The sequence below is a fragment of the Hemiscyllium ocellatum genome, chromosome 43, assembly GCF_020745735.1.
Source record: "Hemiscyllium ocellatum isolate sHemOce1 chromosome 43, sHemOce1.pat.X.cur, whole genome shotgun sequence".
Classification (NCBI taxonomy): Eukaryota; Metazoa; Chordata; class Chondrichthyes; order Orectolobiformes; family Hemiscylliidae; genus Hemiscyllium; species Hemiscyllium ocellatum.
Window position 1 is genome coordinate 20,574,377 of NC_083443.1, and position 15,931 is coordinate 20,590,307.

At 41.8% G+C, this 15,931-nt stretch overlaps 1 protein-coding gene across 1 annotated transcript in view; it reads left to right on the plus strand.

Annotated features, from left to right (window-relative positions):
- The first annotated feature begins 479 nt into the window (after positions 1-479).
- Positions 480-15,931, plus strand: part of chuk (component of inhibitor of nuclear factor kappa B kinase complex) — a 98,564-nt gene continuing 83,112 nt past the window's right edge. Inside the window, exon 1 of the mRNA XM_060854429.1 lies at positions 480-622. The gene's annotated coding sequence lies outside the window, so the exon portion shown is untranslated. The remainder of the gene's footprint in view (positions 623-15,931) is intronic.

Consider the following 15,931-nt stretch of genomic DNA (forward strand, 5'->3'; position numbering starts at 1 on the left):
ACTGCTTAATAAAATAAATAGGTGGTGTGTAACGGCCGACGACGTGATAATAAGCCTGGTGTTTGGGATTGGGGGCGAGGACAAAGGGGCACATCAGACCCTAAAATTATTGAACTCCAAAGCGGAAAATGAGATGTTGTTCTCCCAGTCTGCGCTGAGCTTCGCTGCCAGACCATCTGAGTTTCTCCAAACGCTTTTCTTAAACTGCAGATTTCCAATATCCATAATATGATAAGTGGGAAAGGCTAACCAACACTCAGTGTGCTCACTTTTAGTTCACCCCATCCACAAGTCTCCTGAGCAAACACGCGCGCCCCAGACGCTCTCCAGCCGCAGCTGTCAATCATGGCAGCGGGCAATGTCCTCAGCGCGCGGAGGCGGGGTTTTCCACGCTCGGCGCATGCGTAGTGCCTTAACGCGAAGGGACTACAACTTCCAGCATGCTTTGGGCGCGTTTTGTGTCGCAGCTGCGGCAAATGCCCTGACCAAGGTAGAATGACTGATTAAAGAAACGAAACATTGCTTCTTTTAAAGTGTTTTTATTTCTTTTTCCGTATCCAAAGTCAATTATTTCTGCCTCTAAGAAACGGTTTCATTTCTTCGGTTAACTCTCGGCTGCAAGGTAGGATTCCTAAAGAAGCCTCTGATGTTAAATGTTAAAGTTTTCCTTAAAGTCAGGCCTAAAGCGTCACTGTGCCGTTACGGCTTGTGCCTGTTATCCCTTGAGCATCAGTTGATTGCTTGGAAAATGTGTCTTTACGAAAACTGTTTGGATAACATACTTTTCTTTTCTCTTTTCTGACGTGTTGTGCTTGCTTAATCAATCTTTCCAGTTTTAAATTTGAGGTTATTTTGAGGCAGCAGTTTGTCATGTGTAATGTCGTAGTTATGGCATCAACTTTTTGCGGGGACTTGGCCTAAGGCCGATTTATGTCGGCAACTCAGGACAAGGCTCTCTTAATTTTAGCAGATACAGGGGTTTAGTTTTAATCGGTACTTTAACGTGGTATCTGTACGATTCTTTCCGTTTACTGCTCGTCCACTGGATTGAGTGGTATGTCTTATTTTGATTTCTGAAGCTGGATGACCCAGTTAAAGGAGGATGCGGTGATTCTCGTGCAGGGACTTATGAAAGTAGAAGCTACTTATTTCTGGATATCGAAATGGATAGGTATCCACTTAATTTATGTTGCTTTATGACCTGTACTGCTTTTTCTAGTTGCTGCAATCATCAAAGACACCAAGAGTTGCCATGACCATGAGGTGCGAAGGTATACTCAAGAATTTCCTTCTAGTTCCTTTCTCCACTTGGGCAAATGTTCTATCTTTTCAGGATGTTTGAAAATATCTTAAGCCTGGTGTCCAAACCATGTGATGGGGAGGGAGATAGTAGGATCAAGAAAAGTCCATTTTTTATTTCTTGGGCATTCAAAGCACTGCAGCGTTATTTGATTTTTTTTCTCCTTTTCTCCAAAATGATGTCTCTGTTTACATCATTTATAATTGTATCGGAGTCTTAGCCAGTTCAGGTAGAATAGATGTATAAGTTCTGAATAAGAGCCCAATGTTCAACTATATCTCTTCATAGATGCTGCCAAACCTGAGTTTTTCCAGTATTTTCTTATTTCAGATCCCCAACATCTGCAGTATTTTGCTTTTGTACAGTTATAATGTATCCATGTGCACAGGTCAATAGGACAAGTTCTATTTACTGTTCAGAATTCTATATCCTTTGACATTACACACCAAAATTCCAAATTTCAAGATGTGGAGTATACATTGCAACTTAGATTTGCGTAACAAAACTAAATTTTTATCTGTAAATTTAGAAGCATCATCTGTTGTAACCTTTAAATTTATATTTTAAATAAAGTGAGAAATATTACTATTCGAAGGAAGTAGTAGGATGAACAAGTATTCAAGTGACATCTTTCCAACTTGGGTTCTGCACCTCTTCAATATTAGAAAAATCAACAAACTGAATATGTTCTTGCTCTCTTCTGAGATTCAATAAAGTAATTGTTATAATTACAAGTTGTGTTAATTATAGATTGTTGTCACATTTTGCATCAATTTTAATGATTTGAAAAACGATGTATTTATATTCGAATAAACAAAAGAAAAATCCAGATCATAGAGTCATAGAGATGTACAGCATGGAAACAGGCCCTTTGCTCCAACCCGTCCAGGCTGACCAGATATCCCAACCCAATCTCATCCCACTTGCCAGCACCTGGCCCATATCCCTCCAAACCCTTCCTATTCATATACCCATCTAAATGCCTCTTAAATGTTGCAATTGTACCAGCCTCCTCCACTTCCTCCAGCAGCTCATTCCATACATGTACCGCCCTCTGCGTGAAAAATCTGCCCCTTAGGTCCCTTTTATATCTTTCCCCTCTCACTCTAAACCAATGCCCTCTAGTTCTGGACTCCCCCACTCCCAGGAAAAAGACTTTGTCCCATTTAACCTATCCATGCCCCTCATAATTTTGTAAACCTCTATAAGGTCACCCCTCAGCCTCCGATGCTCCAGGGAAGACAGCCCCAGCCTGTTCAGCCTCTCCCCATAGCTTAAATTCTCCAACTTTGGCAACATCATTGGAAATCTTTTCTGAACCCTTTCAAGCTTTACAACATCTTTTCCGATAGGAAGGAGACAAGAATTGCACACAGTATTCCAACAGTTGTCGAACCAATGTCCTGTACAGCTGCAATATTACCTCTCAACTCCTGTACTCAATACTCTGACCAATAAAAGAAAGCATACCAAACGCCTTCTTCACTATCCTATCTACCTGTGACTCCACTTTCAAGGAACTATGAACCTGCACTCCAAGGTCTCTTTGTTCAGCAACACTTCCTAGGACCATACCATTAAGTGTATAAGTCCTGCTAAGATTTGCTTTCCCAAAATGCAGCACCTCTCATTTATCTGAATTAAACTCCATCTGCCACTTCTCAGTCCATTGGCCCATCTGATCAAGATCCTGTTGTAACCTGAGGTAACCTTCTTTGCTGTCCACTCCACCTCCAATTTTGGTGTCATCTGCAAACTTACTAACTGTATCTCTTATGCTCGCATCCAAATCATTTATGTAAATGTCGAAAAGTAGAGGACCCAGCACCAATCCTTGTTGCACTCCACTGGTCTCAGGCCTCCAGTCTGAAAAATAACCCTCCACCACCACCTTCTGTCTTCTACCTTTTGAGCCAATTCTGTATCCAGATGGCTAGTTCTTCCTTTATTCCGTGAGATCTAACCTTGTTAACCAGTCTCCCATGGGGAACCTTGTCGAACGCCTTACTGAAGTCCATATAGATCACATCTACTGCTCTGCCCTCATCAATCCTCTTTGTTACTTCTTCAAAAAACTCAATCAAGGTTGTGAGACATGATTTCCCATGCCCAAAGCCGTGTTGACCAACTCTCAACAGACCTTGCCTTTCCAAATATGTGTATATCCTGTCCTTCAGGATTCCCTCCAACAACTTGCCCACCATCGATGTCAGGCTCACTGGTCTATAGTTCCCTGGCTTGTCCTTACCACCCTTAAACAGTGGCACCGTTAGCCAACCTCCAGTCTTCTGACCCCTCACCTGTGATTATCGATGATACAAATATCTCAGGAAGAGGCCCGGCAATCACTTCTCTAGCTTCTCACAGAGTTCTATGGTACACCTGATCAGGTCCTGGGATTTATTCACCTTTATGCGTTTCAAGACATCCAGTACTTCCTCCTCTATAATATGGACATTTTGCAACGTGTCACTATCTATTTTGCTACTTTCTATATCTTCCATATCCTTTTCCACAGTAAATACTGATGCAAAATACTCGTTTAGTATCTCCCCCATGTTCTGCGGCTCCACACAAAGGCCGCCTTGCTGATCTTTGAGGGGCCCTACTCTCTCCCTAGTTACTCTTTTGTCCTTAACATATTTGTAAAAGCCCTTTTGGATTCTCCTTAACTCTATTTGCCAACACTATTTCATGCCCCCTTTTTGCCCTCCTGATTTCCCCCTTAAGTATACTCCTACTGTCCTTTGTACTCTAAGGATTCACTCTATCTATCCTGTCTATACCTGACAAATGCTTCCTTCTTTTTCTTTAGTCATCCAGCATTCCCTATGCCTACCAGCCTTTCCTTTCACCCTAACAGGAATACACTTCCTCTGAATTCTCGTTATCTCGTTTCTGAAGGCTACCCATTTTCCAGCCGACCTTTTACCTGCGAACATCTGCCCCCAATCATTTTTTGAAAATTTTTGCCTAACACAGTCAAAATTGGCCTTTCTCCAATTTAGAACTTCAACTGATAGATCTGGTCTATCCTTTTCCATCACTATTTTAAATCTAATAGAATTATGATCGCTGGCCCCAAAGTGCTCCCCCACTGACACCTCAGTCACCTGCCTGCCTTACTTCCCAACAGTGGGTCAAGTTTTGCACCTTCACTAGTGGGTACATCCATACACCAAATCAGAAAATTGTCTTGTACACACTTTACAAATTCCTCTCCATCTAAACCCTTAACACTATGGCAGTCCCAGTCTATGTTCAGTAAGTTAAAATCTCCTACCGTAACCACCTTATTTGTGCAAAGTATGTCCCCCAACATGCTTTATGATGTGATGGACATATTAGGTAAACCGTTTTTAGAGATTGTTTGTTTGGACTAGAAGTGTACTGACGGCTCTGAAAATGTAGCACAGGTGTGTTCTTGGTCATTATAATGTTACAATTATCAGGATATTGGCACAAGAGTTTGCCATTCAAACCCTCAAGTCATTCAATGAGTTCATAGCGAATCTCCATCCGTTGTTGTGGTTCTGTTCGCCGAGCTGGGAGTTTTTGTTGCAAACGTTTCGTCCCCTTTCTAGGTGACATCCTCAGTGCTTGGGAGCCTTCTGTGAAGCGCTTCTGTGCTGATTCCTCCGGCATTTATAGTGGTTTGAATCTGCCGCTTCCGGTTGTCAGTTGCTGTCCGCTGCACTGGCCGGTATATAGGGTCTAAGTCGATGTGTCTGTTGATAGAATTCGTGGATAAGTGCCATGTTTCTAGGAATTCTCTGGCTGTTCTCTGTTTGGCCTGCCCTATAATAGTGGCGTTGTCCCAATCGAATTCATGTTGTTTGTCATCTGAGTGTATGGCTACTAGGGATAACTGGTTGTGTTGTTTCGTGGCTAGTTGGTGTTCATGGATGTGGGTTGTTAGCTGTCTTCCTGTTTGTCCTATGTAGTGTCCTATGTAGGACAAACAGGAAGACAGTTAACAACCCGCATCCATGAACACCAACTAGCCACGAAACAACACGACCAGCTATCCCTAGTAGCCATACACTCAGATGACAAACAACATGAATTCGATTGGGACAACACCACTATTATAGGGCAAGCCAAACAGAGAACAGCCAGGGAATTCCATCAACAGATACATCGAGCTAGACCCTATATACCGGCCACTGCAGCGGACAGCAACTGACAACCGGAAGCGGCAGATTCAAACCACTATAAATGCAGGAGGAATCAGCACAGAAGCGCTTCACAGGAGGCTCCCAAGCACTGAGGATGTCACCTAAAAAGGGGACGAAACGTTTGCAACAAAAACTCCCAGCTCGGTCCACAAGTTTGAGGACGAGGCAGTGACTAAAATGCTTAACTTTGTTAAACATTTTTAGCTGAGTTAATTAAATTGCACAAGGCTACCATTTTTGCATCAAGCATGTATTTAAGTTCAGAAGAGATCAACGAGATTGTAAAACTCTGATCTGGCATGTGGCAAAATTTACATATGATGATCCTCAATTGAGTTTGATGAAAATATTTCTCACAACTTAGTGAGATTAACACTGTACTCAAACAGAAATATATTCTCTTGTCACGGTTGAGTAAAATGCTGCAAGAATTGAAATAATAAATAAGAACCTATAACCAAGCAAGACTTGACCAAGGAGACATTAACAGCAAGGCTTTGTTTGTGTTTGTGTGCCAAAGGGGTGCAAGAGAAAAATAAACTTATAAAGCCGAGTAGCTTTTTGTGAGTATGAAAACTTGTGAACTTCAGCAGAGTGCAGCATTCTTCACACCTAAATGTGGTTGAAATATCTTCAGCTTGTAGAAGAATGCAAGCAAGTGACCACTGACTTCTGTCTAGAAATAAAAGATCAAGCAGGCTTGGATATATTGGTGGAATTTTGGTGCAAACCACTTGGTTCAAAAACTTCAATCTCCCCATGAAAATTCAGATTCGCAACAGTTAGTCTGATCCAAACTATTGTCTCCCTGACTAAAGTGACGCTGAAAATCCAAGATTAGCTTCTATCAATTCCATCATCCTAAAGTAGGCAATGACATGTCAATAAGTAATGCAAGCATGCCAATAAAAAACATATGTCATCAACTTTTCTGCAAGACACAAACCAGCCATCCAGCCCCAGGTCAATGAGCTATACACTGAAATACTAAATATTGCCCTCTGCTCAATTCCAGTGAATGACTACATGAAAATGAAGAGTCTGAGTTGTAACTCTTTTTGTCTGAAATAAAATAACTGGAAAAAGCTTTAATTTCCAACAGGTCAGGAGTGAATGAAATGGTGAACTTGGGTTTCCAAATTTCCTCACCTTGTGAGAGATGGTGCTTTTATTAGATGAGAAAAAGATAATGTCACCTGTCAGATTTGGTAGTATAAGATGAATTTAAAGATGTTTAAGAACAGATGTTTAGAGGGCGGCACGGTGGCACAGTGGTTAGCACTGCTGCCTCACAGCGCCTGAGACCCGGGTTCAATTCTCGACTCAGGCGACTGACTGTGTGGAGTTTGCACGTTCTCCCCGTGTCTGCGTGGGTTTCCTCCGGGTGCTCCGGTTTCCTCCCACAGTCCAAAGATGTGCAGGTCAGGTGAATTGGCTGTGCTAAATTGCCCGTAGTGTTAGGTAAGGGGTAAATGTAGGGGTATGGGTGAGTTGCGCTTCGGCGGGTCGGTGTGGACTTGTTGGGCCGAAAGGCCTGTTTCCACACTGTAAGTAATCTAATCTAAAACAGGAAGACAGTGGTGTCAGAAACAAAATGCATAGAAATTGTTTCTAATATCAATAAAATGACTTGAAAACTTCCAGCTAAAAGAACAAAATTGGAATTAAGTACTCAACAGCTATGGGAGATCTTATGCTGCCGTGAAGTGTAAGAGGAAAGGAAAAATGTGTGCTGAAGGATAAGTGTTGGTAAAAATACAAGTGATTACAGGCCTTGAGAACAGCAAGCCTGAGAACAGAATCCTGGACAAGTTCAATGTGCTGAATGACTTGTTCACAAACTAATTTGATAAAGGTACAGGTCAAGTATATTTGGGGTCGTAATCAATAATGTACTTGCAATGTGTTATTATGAAAAATTTAACAACTGGGAAACACCAGATCAGCTAGGAAGCAAGAGTGATACATCTGATTCCGTAATTCCGGATTGAAGGAGGGTGAAACTCCAATTTCCAAGAGAAAATGTCAAGTTTGTTTTTGGGGAAACTGTTTATGCTCATCTTGTGGCTGTAACGAAGTATTAGCAATGAAAGATTAAATTCGGTACCAACTGTGACAAATGAAATTAATAGTTTAAAACTTCATGCTGGCTGTGACTGAGTGGTAACACTTGAGGCTGCCAAATTAGCAAATTGTCAGTTTGAGTCCTATGCCAGAGGTTTGAGCTTAAAATCTGAGCTGATCCCACTGTAATAGTGAGCAACTTCTCTTGCATTGGATGTGCCATCTTTGAAGAGCTAATCCTCGCCAATGTTTTATCCCAACACCTCAATGGAGATTGTACAGCTGATAGAACATTGATATTTGTAAATTCTAATTGCAAGTTTAGTTGCTGCCTTTCCTACATTGTAATAGTTTTTATGAAAGATAGTTACATTACTTTAAATGCTTTGTGGCACTCTGATATTAGATTAGATTACTTAGTGTGGAAACAGGCCCTTCGGCCCAACAAGTCCACACCGACCCGCCGAAGCGCAATCCACCCATTCCCCTACATTTACCCCCTACCTAACACTATGGGCAATTTAGCATGGCCAATACACCTGACCCGCACATCTTTGGACTGTGGGAGGAAACCGGAGCACCCGGAGGAAACCCACGCAGACACAGGGAGAACGTGCAAACTCCACACAGTCAGTCGCCTGAGTCGGGAATTGAACCCAGGTCCCTGGTGCTGTGAGGCAGCAGTGCTAACCACTGTGCCAACGTGCCCCCCAAAAGGGGGGCATGTTATCTTGAAAGGCTCTATAGAAATGCAAATTTAAATTCATTTTCACTTAACTATTTGCCTTTGATCTTTTTAGCAAAATTAGATTTTTCTAAGTATCTCATTATGATATTGCTACTGAATTATGTAATGCATCTCCTTTCATTTCTTCAACTTTTTAAATGTAATTTTAAAAATATTGGGGTTATAGGAAACTTCTGATGTCCTGCGGTCCCAAAAGTTGCATATCTTATTTCAACATGTGTGTTCAGTTTGAGTATTTTAATGTGGTGAAGACCACTAAATACTATACTGGTTAAATGTTCACATTTTCAGAATCTTGCATTGCTTTCAAACACTAAAAAACTTTCTTCAGAATTGTCAGTTTAGTTCCTTTTCCTTTTGCTTGTGGGTAGCTAATTTTAATCCACTCTGTCTTAAATCTGGAAATTTTTCATTTCTCTACTTGAATGTTACAGAACCTGCCATTACAGGGGAATGCAACTAATGAAAAGCCAGGAATCAAACTGTAAATTTTTAAATTGAATTTTTATGAAATGTGAGAATCTTCAGTTAAATTAATTAAAAGTAGTATTCTTGCAGTGTTGAATGTTGATTCTTTTTTATTTGAATTGAATTGAATTTATTGTCATGTGTACCGAGGCACAGTGAAAAGCTTTGTCTTGCGAGCAGTACAGGCAGATCACATAGTTCAGTAGCATAGATGGCAAATAATAGGTAAACAGTGGCAAAAACAAAAGTCCAAGTACAGGCTAATGTTCAGTGTTTGAGAGTCCATTCAGTATTCTAACAACAGTAGGATAGAAACTGTTGCGAAACTGGCTGGTGCGTGTTCAGGCATCTGTACTTTCTCCCCAGTGGTAGAGGTTGTGGAAAAACATTGCCAGGGTAGGATGGATCTTTGAGAACGCTGGCAGCCTTTCCTTGACAGCGGGCCTGATAGGTTCTGCAGATGGGAGGTTAGCATTTGTGATTGTCTGGGCAGAGTTCACCACGCTCTGTAACCGTCTCTGATCGTGAATGGTGCAGTTGCCATACCAGCTAGTGATACATTCAGACAGAATGCACTCGGTGCACCTATAAAGGTTGACAAGGGTATTCGCCATCATGCCAAATTTCCCCAGCTGCCTGAAGAAGAGGAGACGGTTTTGAGCCTTGGTAACCAGTGCATCCACATGAAGAGTCCAGGAAAGCTTGCTGTGCATGACCACTCCCAGGAGCTGGACACTCTCTCCACTTGTTCCACCTCTGCTTTTAATGTGTGTGGGAGGGTAACATGAGTACATGTTACATTGCGCCGAAAGTCAATAGTGAGTTCCTTGGTTTTGCGGCATTGAGAGAGAGGTTGTTCTCAGTGCAGCATTTTTCCAAGTCTTCTACCTTCGTCTGTAGTCTGTTTCATCGCCATCAGAGATTCACCCGACTATGATAGTGTCATCAGCAAACTTGAAAATGGCATTAGTGTGGTATTTGGCGACGCAGTCATAGGTACACAGTGAGTACAGTAGGGGCTGAGTATGCACCCCTGGGGGGCTGCAGTGCTGAGTGTCAGTGACAATGAAATATTATCTCCAGTCTTCACTGATTGTGGCCTGTGGGTCAGGAAAATGATGATCCCGTTGCAGAGAGTGGGACTTAGTCTGAGATCACTAAATTTAGTAATCCGTCTCGAGGGGATTGTAGTGTTAAAGGCTGAACTGTAATGTATGAGTAGGATTCTTATATCGCTGTTCTTGGTGTTAAGATGTTCTAGGGAGGAGTGAATGGCAAGTGATATGCCATCTGACATGGATTTGTTGGTCTGATATGTAAACTTGAGTGAGTCAAGAGTACTGGGGAGGCTGATCATGATTGATGCCATGACCAGCCTTTCAAAGCACTTGACCATAGCAGTTAGGGCCACAGGGTCGTTGTCATTGAGACATGCTGCATGAGCCACTTTAGGCACAGGGATGATGTCGGCCCTCTTAAAACAGGCAGGGACAGTGGCCTGCTGCAGGGAGAGATTGAAGATATCCGAGAAGACCTCTGCCAGTTGATCTGCGCATGCTCCGAGTGCACAGCTTGGTACTACATCTGGTCCCATCGCTTTCCTTGGATTCACATGAAGGAAAATTGATCTGACCTCTGATGCAGTGACTGTTGGGATAGTTGCGTCAGGACTTGTCAGAATATGTTACTTTTCCGCCGAAATTCTGCTCAAAGTGAGCATAGAAGACGTTAAGACGATCTGGGAGAGATAAGTCATTGTCTGCTGTCTTGTACTGTCTCTTTTTTAGAACCTGTGATGTCATTCAGTCCATAGTTGCCAGGTGTCTGTCCAGGTCTCTAGTTTGGATTGGTATTGGTCCTTGCCTGTCTTAATGGCTCTGTGAAGGTCAGACTTGGATTCCTTATGTTTGAGTGGGTCTCCTGATCTGAAGGTCTCACGCCTGGTTTTTAGCAAGTTCAGTATGTCCTGGTTCATGCAGGGTTTCCTGTTGGGGAATAGCCAGATTGACTGATTTCCTCGGTATGCAGTCCTCCACACACTTACTGATTAAGTCTGTGATCGTGGTGGCATGCTTGTTCAAGGTATCTGCGGACTGTATTGAACGTGGCCCAATCAGCCAATTCCCGACAGCACTGGAGTTGATCCTCTGCCTCCTCTGACCAGCAATGGAACTGTATCTGCGAGGGAGTCTCCTGCTTGAGCTTGTGCCTGTCAGCCAGGAGAAGAAACACGGCATTCTGGTCAGAGTTCCCAAAATGGGGGATGGAGTGGTAGGCATCCTTTATGGTCGTGTAGCCGTGATCTAAAATGTTTGGGCCCTTGGTAGGGCAGGTAATGTTCTGTGATACTTGGGCAACATCTTCCTTAGATTGGCTTGATTGAAGTTGCTAGTCACGATAAACAGGACCTCGGGGTGTTCCATCTCCAGGGTGTTCATGGTGGAGTATAGCACATCCAGAGCTTCCTCAACCTTTGCTTGTGGTGGTACGTACACAGCAGTTAGTGTAGCAGTGATTGATAGAAGGGGCAGCACTTGATGGTGAGGAGTTCAAGTTTTGAGGAGCAATGACTGCCCAAGGTTGCAATGACCATGCATCACAAGTTGTTGATTAAAAAGCAAACCCATTTACCCTTTGTCTTAGTCGAGGATGCTGTGCGGTCCATACAATGCATGGCAAATCCACCAGCCTGAAGTGGGCAGTTGGGAATGGATAGGTTGAGCCAGGTTTCTGTGAAGCAGAGTGCGCAGCAGTCCCGCAGTTCACGCTGGAAGCTGAGCAGTGAATGAGTTCGTCCATCTTATTCTCCAGAGTTTGTACATTTGTTAGGGAAGGCATAGTCTGTCTTACTAGCAGGCCAGCACGCTTACCCCGCTTCCTTACAGGTTTCTTACATTTGAGTGGTCTGGTGAAGTGGATTTATACATTGCTTGTTTTGCAAGGTAACCTTTTGAACTTGAGGGTCCAGATGATTTCTGATTGAAAATTGTGTTTAAACATTGTAAGTTAGGTGGACAGAAAATTTGAAAAGAACTGTTCAGAACTATTCTGAACCTGGTTGTATTGGAAAGGGATCTTGCAACATGACATGAGGTTTGTCAGTACCTTGAGGCAAAATATGGAAAGACGACGAAAGGTGTTGTCGGAGAGTTGGTAGGGAGTCCTTGAACTTTGAGAGATTGGTTGCTGCTTTAGTGTCAGCATGTCTTGGAGAGGAGTACCTTTGTTGAGACTTGTGAGTACTGAAAGTATTGTCAGAGGATTTGAGTGACTGGGAATTGGTGGATTACCTTCACAAGCACTGGGAATGAGAATTGAGGTGACAGGATTGTTCTAACATGTCACCTCCTCAAGCAGTTAGTGACCTTTTTGTACTTGCAAGTATACTTTCTTATTTACAACTCATTGGTTGTCAGCAAGTTACTGGTGCACAGTTGGTGTGTCTCCAACTTTGTCTTTCATCAACATTCTGTTAAGCAAGAATGTTTTGCACAATTATTGTGTCTGCAACTTACATGGTCTTTAATTAACGTTTCTTATAAACATAAAAACTACCTCAGTACTAAGTTTAACTTAGAGACAGCATTAATGTGAATACATTATAAATCAAATTTTTTCAAAGTTTGAATAAACAAACTAAGTGACAACATGGCTGCTGTCTGTGTGACAACTGTGGAAGCCAGACATTTATTGAAAATCCATTAATACAACTTGAACTGAAAATATTAACTTTTCCAATGAGAAACAGAAGTTCTTCAGTTTCAAAATATAAACTGAGAAACAAATGCTTTTATGAAAGTAATAGAAAGTTGTTACATTTTAAACCTGCCCAACATCAAGTTTCTTGCACTTTTTAAAGTCTCCAACTTTTTGAGGTGGTTGGCAGGGATGTCAACAAGTTTCTGATCATATTGAGTGCATAATGTGCTTCTACAGCAACAACAACTGTCAATACATGTGAGAAAATTCCACACACTCTGCCTCGTTTATCGTGATTGGTTGTGTTCTCTCTCACTGGGGGTAAAACACGGGAAATCGAATTCCCCTATTTCCAGAGTTATCACAGACTTTATATTTTATGAAAGTACAAAATTGCTCAATTTGTTTTTCTTTTAGGTCCAGGTTGACAGAAGGAATAGATTAAGTTTTTGTACTTGGGATAATTATTTGTTCCAAATAAGGAGATTCTTGCTTCATGTAAGCGATTACAAAAATGTAGAGGTTTAAATTCAGTCTTCCTTACACACGCATACAAACACAAATGGGCACTTAGAAAAAAAACCTAGGCGTTATGTGCAAGGGGAACTGAGGCTGGTGTCTTTTACTGCAGAGAAAGGACAGCTCCTTCTTTGCCAGAGTTATGATGGCTTCTCACTAATAAGTCACACCCGTGAGCTGTTCAGCTCGATGTGAGTCAAACATGGCTGTGGGCAGGCAGAAGGCCTCTGTCGTCAAAAACAGGTCACTGTTCCACAGACCAATTTGGCCTTCTAAATCACCCTTGGTCCACGCGTTCAGGCTTCACCTCATAAGTTGTAACCCTCTCCCGCACTGCTTTAACAAACAACAATATAAACAGCACTTTGAATGAATGTCATGTTATGGACCAGGCCAGACCCCCATCAGAATATTTTTAAAAAGTAGCCTAGACCATAACCTTTTCTTATTTTAAAGGCAGATGTGAAGTGGTTTGAAGAAACTGGTCAAACCACTCTGCTTTAAGCAAAACAGAATTTCTAACACTGCAGTTGACACACACAAAGAAGCGGAATTTGGAAAACTTAACCGATCCATTACATTAACTGTTCCAATCCAGTAACATCCCATAAACACACCCGTTGGCAAAAAGTTAAATTCAAATACCCAGATTCTTACAAGTGGGAGGGAACAAGATCCAGACAAATTTCAGAGAAAGTCTGAGGAATCCTTTACTGAAGCTTGCAACTCTTCTGGACTCCAACATCTTGTGACTGCTATTTGTTTTTTTAAAAAAACTAGCAAAAATCTGAACTGGGAGAACTGGCCACTGCCCTTCCATTGTTCAACTGTTAAACTCCTTGGCATTCTGCCTTTACGACCTCTCTTCAGAAAAACCAAGGACAAAATAACCTTTATAAAGTGATGGCATCATCACAATCAGGACATTGAACTTTTAAAATTACATTCATCCTTTCCATACATTTTGGTTTTTAAAAGTCCTTTTCCTGTTTCAGTCCACAATAAAAAACCACTGTCAGTCCTTGTAGCCTTCTGTGTCCCTGCCCATCTGCTTGAATTTTATGAACAGATTTTTGTCCCTGACATGGCACTAAAATTGGACCTGAACTAATTTACAATCAGCACACCATCTTTCTTGAATGTCTCTACTTGTTGTAGCGATATCTATCCGGAAATGACTTGTCTTCTTGCCTTTTCACCAGAGTCTCTCAAAGATCTGTCCTTCCTTTGCTTCCATTTGTTGTTGCCTCTTGACAACAAGGAACCTCTATTATCCGAATGTTGGATTATCCAAAGAAGATTTCAATGTCCCGCAAAAACATTACATCAAAGAGATAAGTATATTTGACTTAACTGTATTGAAGAACGTGTGAAAATGCCCGCCAAAACAAAGAAACACAAGCAGCTCAAGCATTAGCGACTGGATAATTTTTAAGAAAGGGTTGTTACACAATCCTTTGCAAAAGTAGTAGTTTTACCTTACTGTACAGGTATTGCCATTACTTTACCAGGCAGTTCATTATAAAAATGGCTGCAAATGCAAATGCATGTGTGAGGCCGTGCTTCTGTCTTTCTTTCGTGAGACTGCGTTTCCAGAAACTGACAAATGCTGTTGCAATCGGAGAAGCTGTTCGGGACCTTTATTTAATGCTGTCTTCACTACTCCTTGCCAAATGGTAACTTCTGCTGCACTTTTAAAAAGTTTTCTCGTGATATCATAGATTTCACATGATGAACAAAATAAAGCAATGTCCTCTTGCGCTCAATACATTACAATTCTAGATTTAAATAAATTCTCCAGGAGAGCAGAATGTTAGATCAGCATGGCTTCTCTTGTTTAAGGTAAAACCGATTATCCAAACAAAAAAGTGCCTGCCCATCTCATTTGGATAATCAAGGTCCCTCTGTATAGGATAAGTAAACGTTATTCCCAGACATTAACCAAGTTGTCATCTTCACTACTCAACCTCTCCACTGTCTCTGCTTATAGGTTTGCTTGATTGGCATGTAGCTTTGCCTTGGCTGGATTGGTTGGGAAGAGTTAAGTCACCATCCTTGACTGTCCCATTACAAACTCTTGAAAATGTGTTGCTGGTTAAAGCACAGCAGGTCAGGCAGCATCCAAGGAATAGGAAATTCGACGTTTCAGGCTGTTTTCCATTCCATTTATAAACCACAGTCACTCCCCAGAATGGAAAGCTCGGTGGCTCAGTTGTTAATAATGCTGCCTCACAGCACCAGGGACCCTGGTTCAATTCCAGCCTCTGGCAACTATCTTTGTGGAGTTTGCACAATCTCTCTTTGCGTGGATTTCTTGGAGTGCTCTGGTCTCTTCCCACGGTCCAAAGATGTGCAGGTCAGGTAGATTTGCCATGTTAAATTGCCTGTAGTGCCTAGGGATGTGTAGGTTAGATGGGTTAACCATGGAAAATGCAGGATTCCAAGGAATAAGTTCAGATGGGGTTGATTCTGGGTGGGATGCTCTTCGGAGGGTCAGTGCAGACTTGATGGGCACTTCCACGCCGTAGGGATTCAATGAAAATCATGGAGACCTAATCTATACCCTGCAGTGTTAGACCTCTGTAAAGTTGCTTTCCTTAGATGAATCCATCATTTGTGCCAGTTGTATCTCCAAACTTGACTATTCGATTGTTCTTCTGGCTGATTCTTTTCCTTTAAACTTGAGATCATGTTATGATAGAAAGACAGTGCCAAATCAAATCATCTTCTGTGTTTGTGTATTTGCACCACAGCAAAATTCAAATATTTAATCGCCCTCTAAATTGAACCCAGTAGTTCCTAACCAGACTCTTTGTAAAGCTAATACCTGACAACAGGTTTATTAAACAAAATATTTACGTTTATTAATAACGCCATAGGTTTAGCCAAGTAAAGTAAAATCCTAAGGTCATTTAATGTCTTGGATTTATGTCCAATCATTTTTGATTTTAGCCT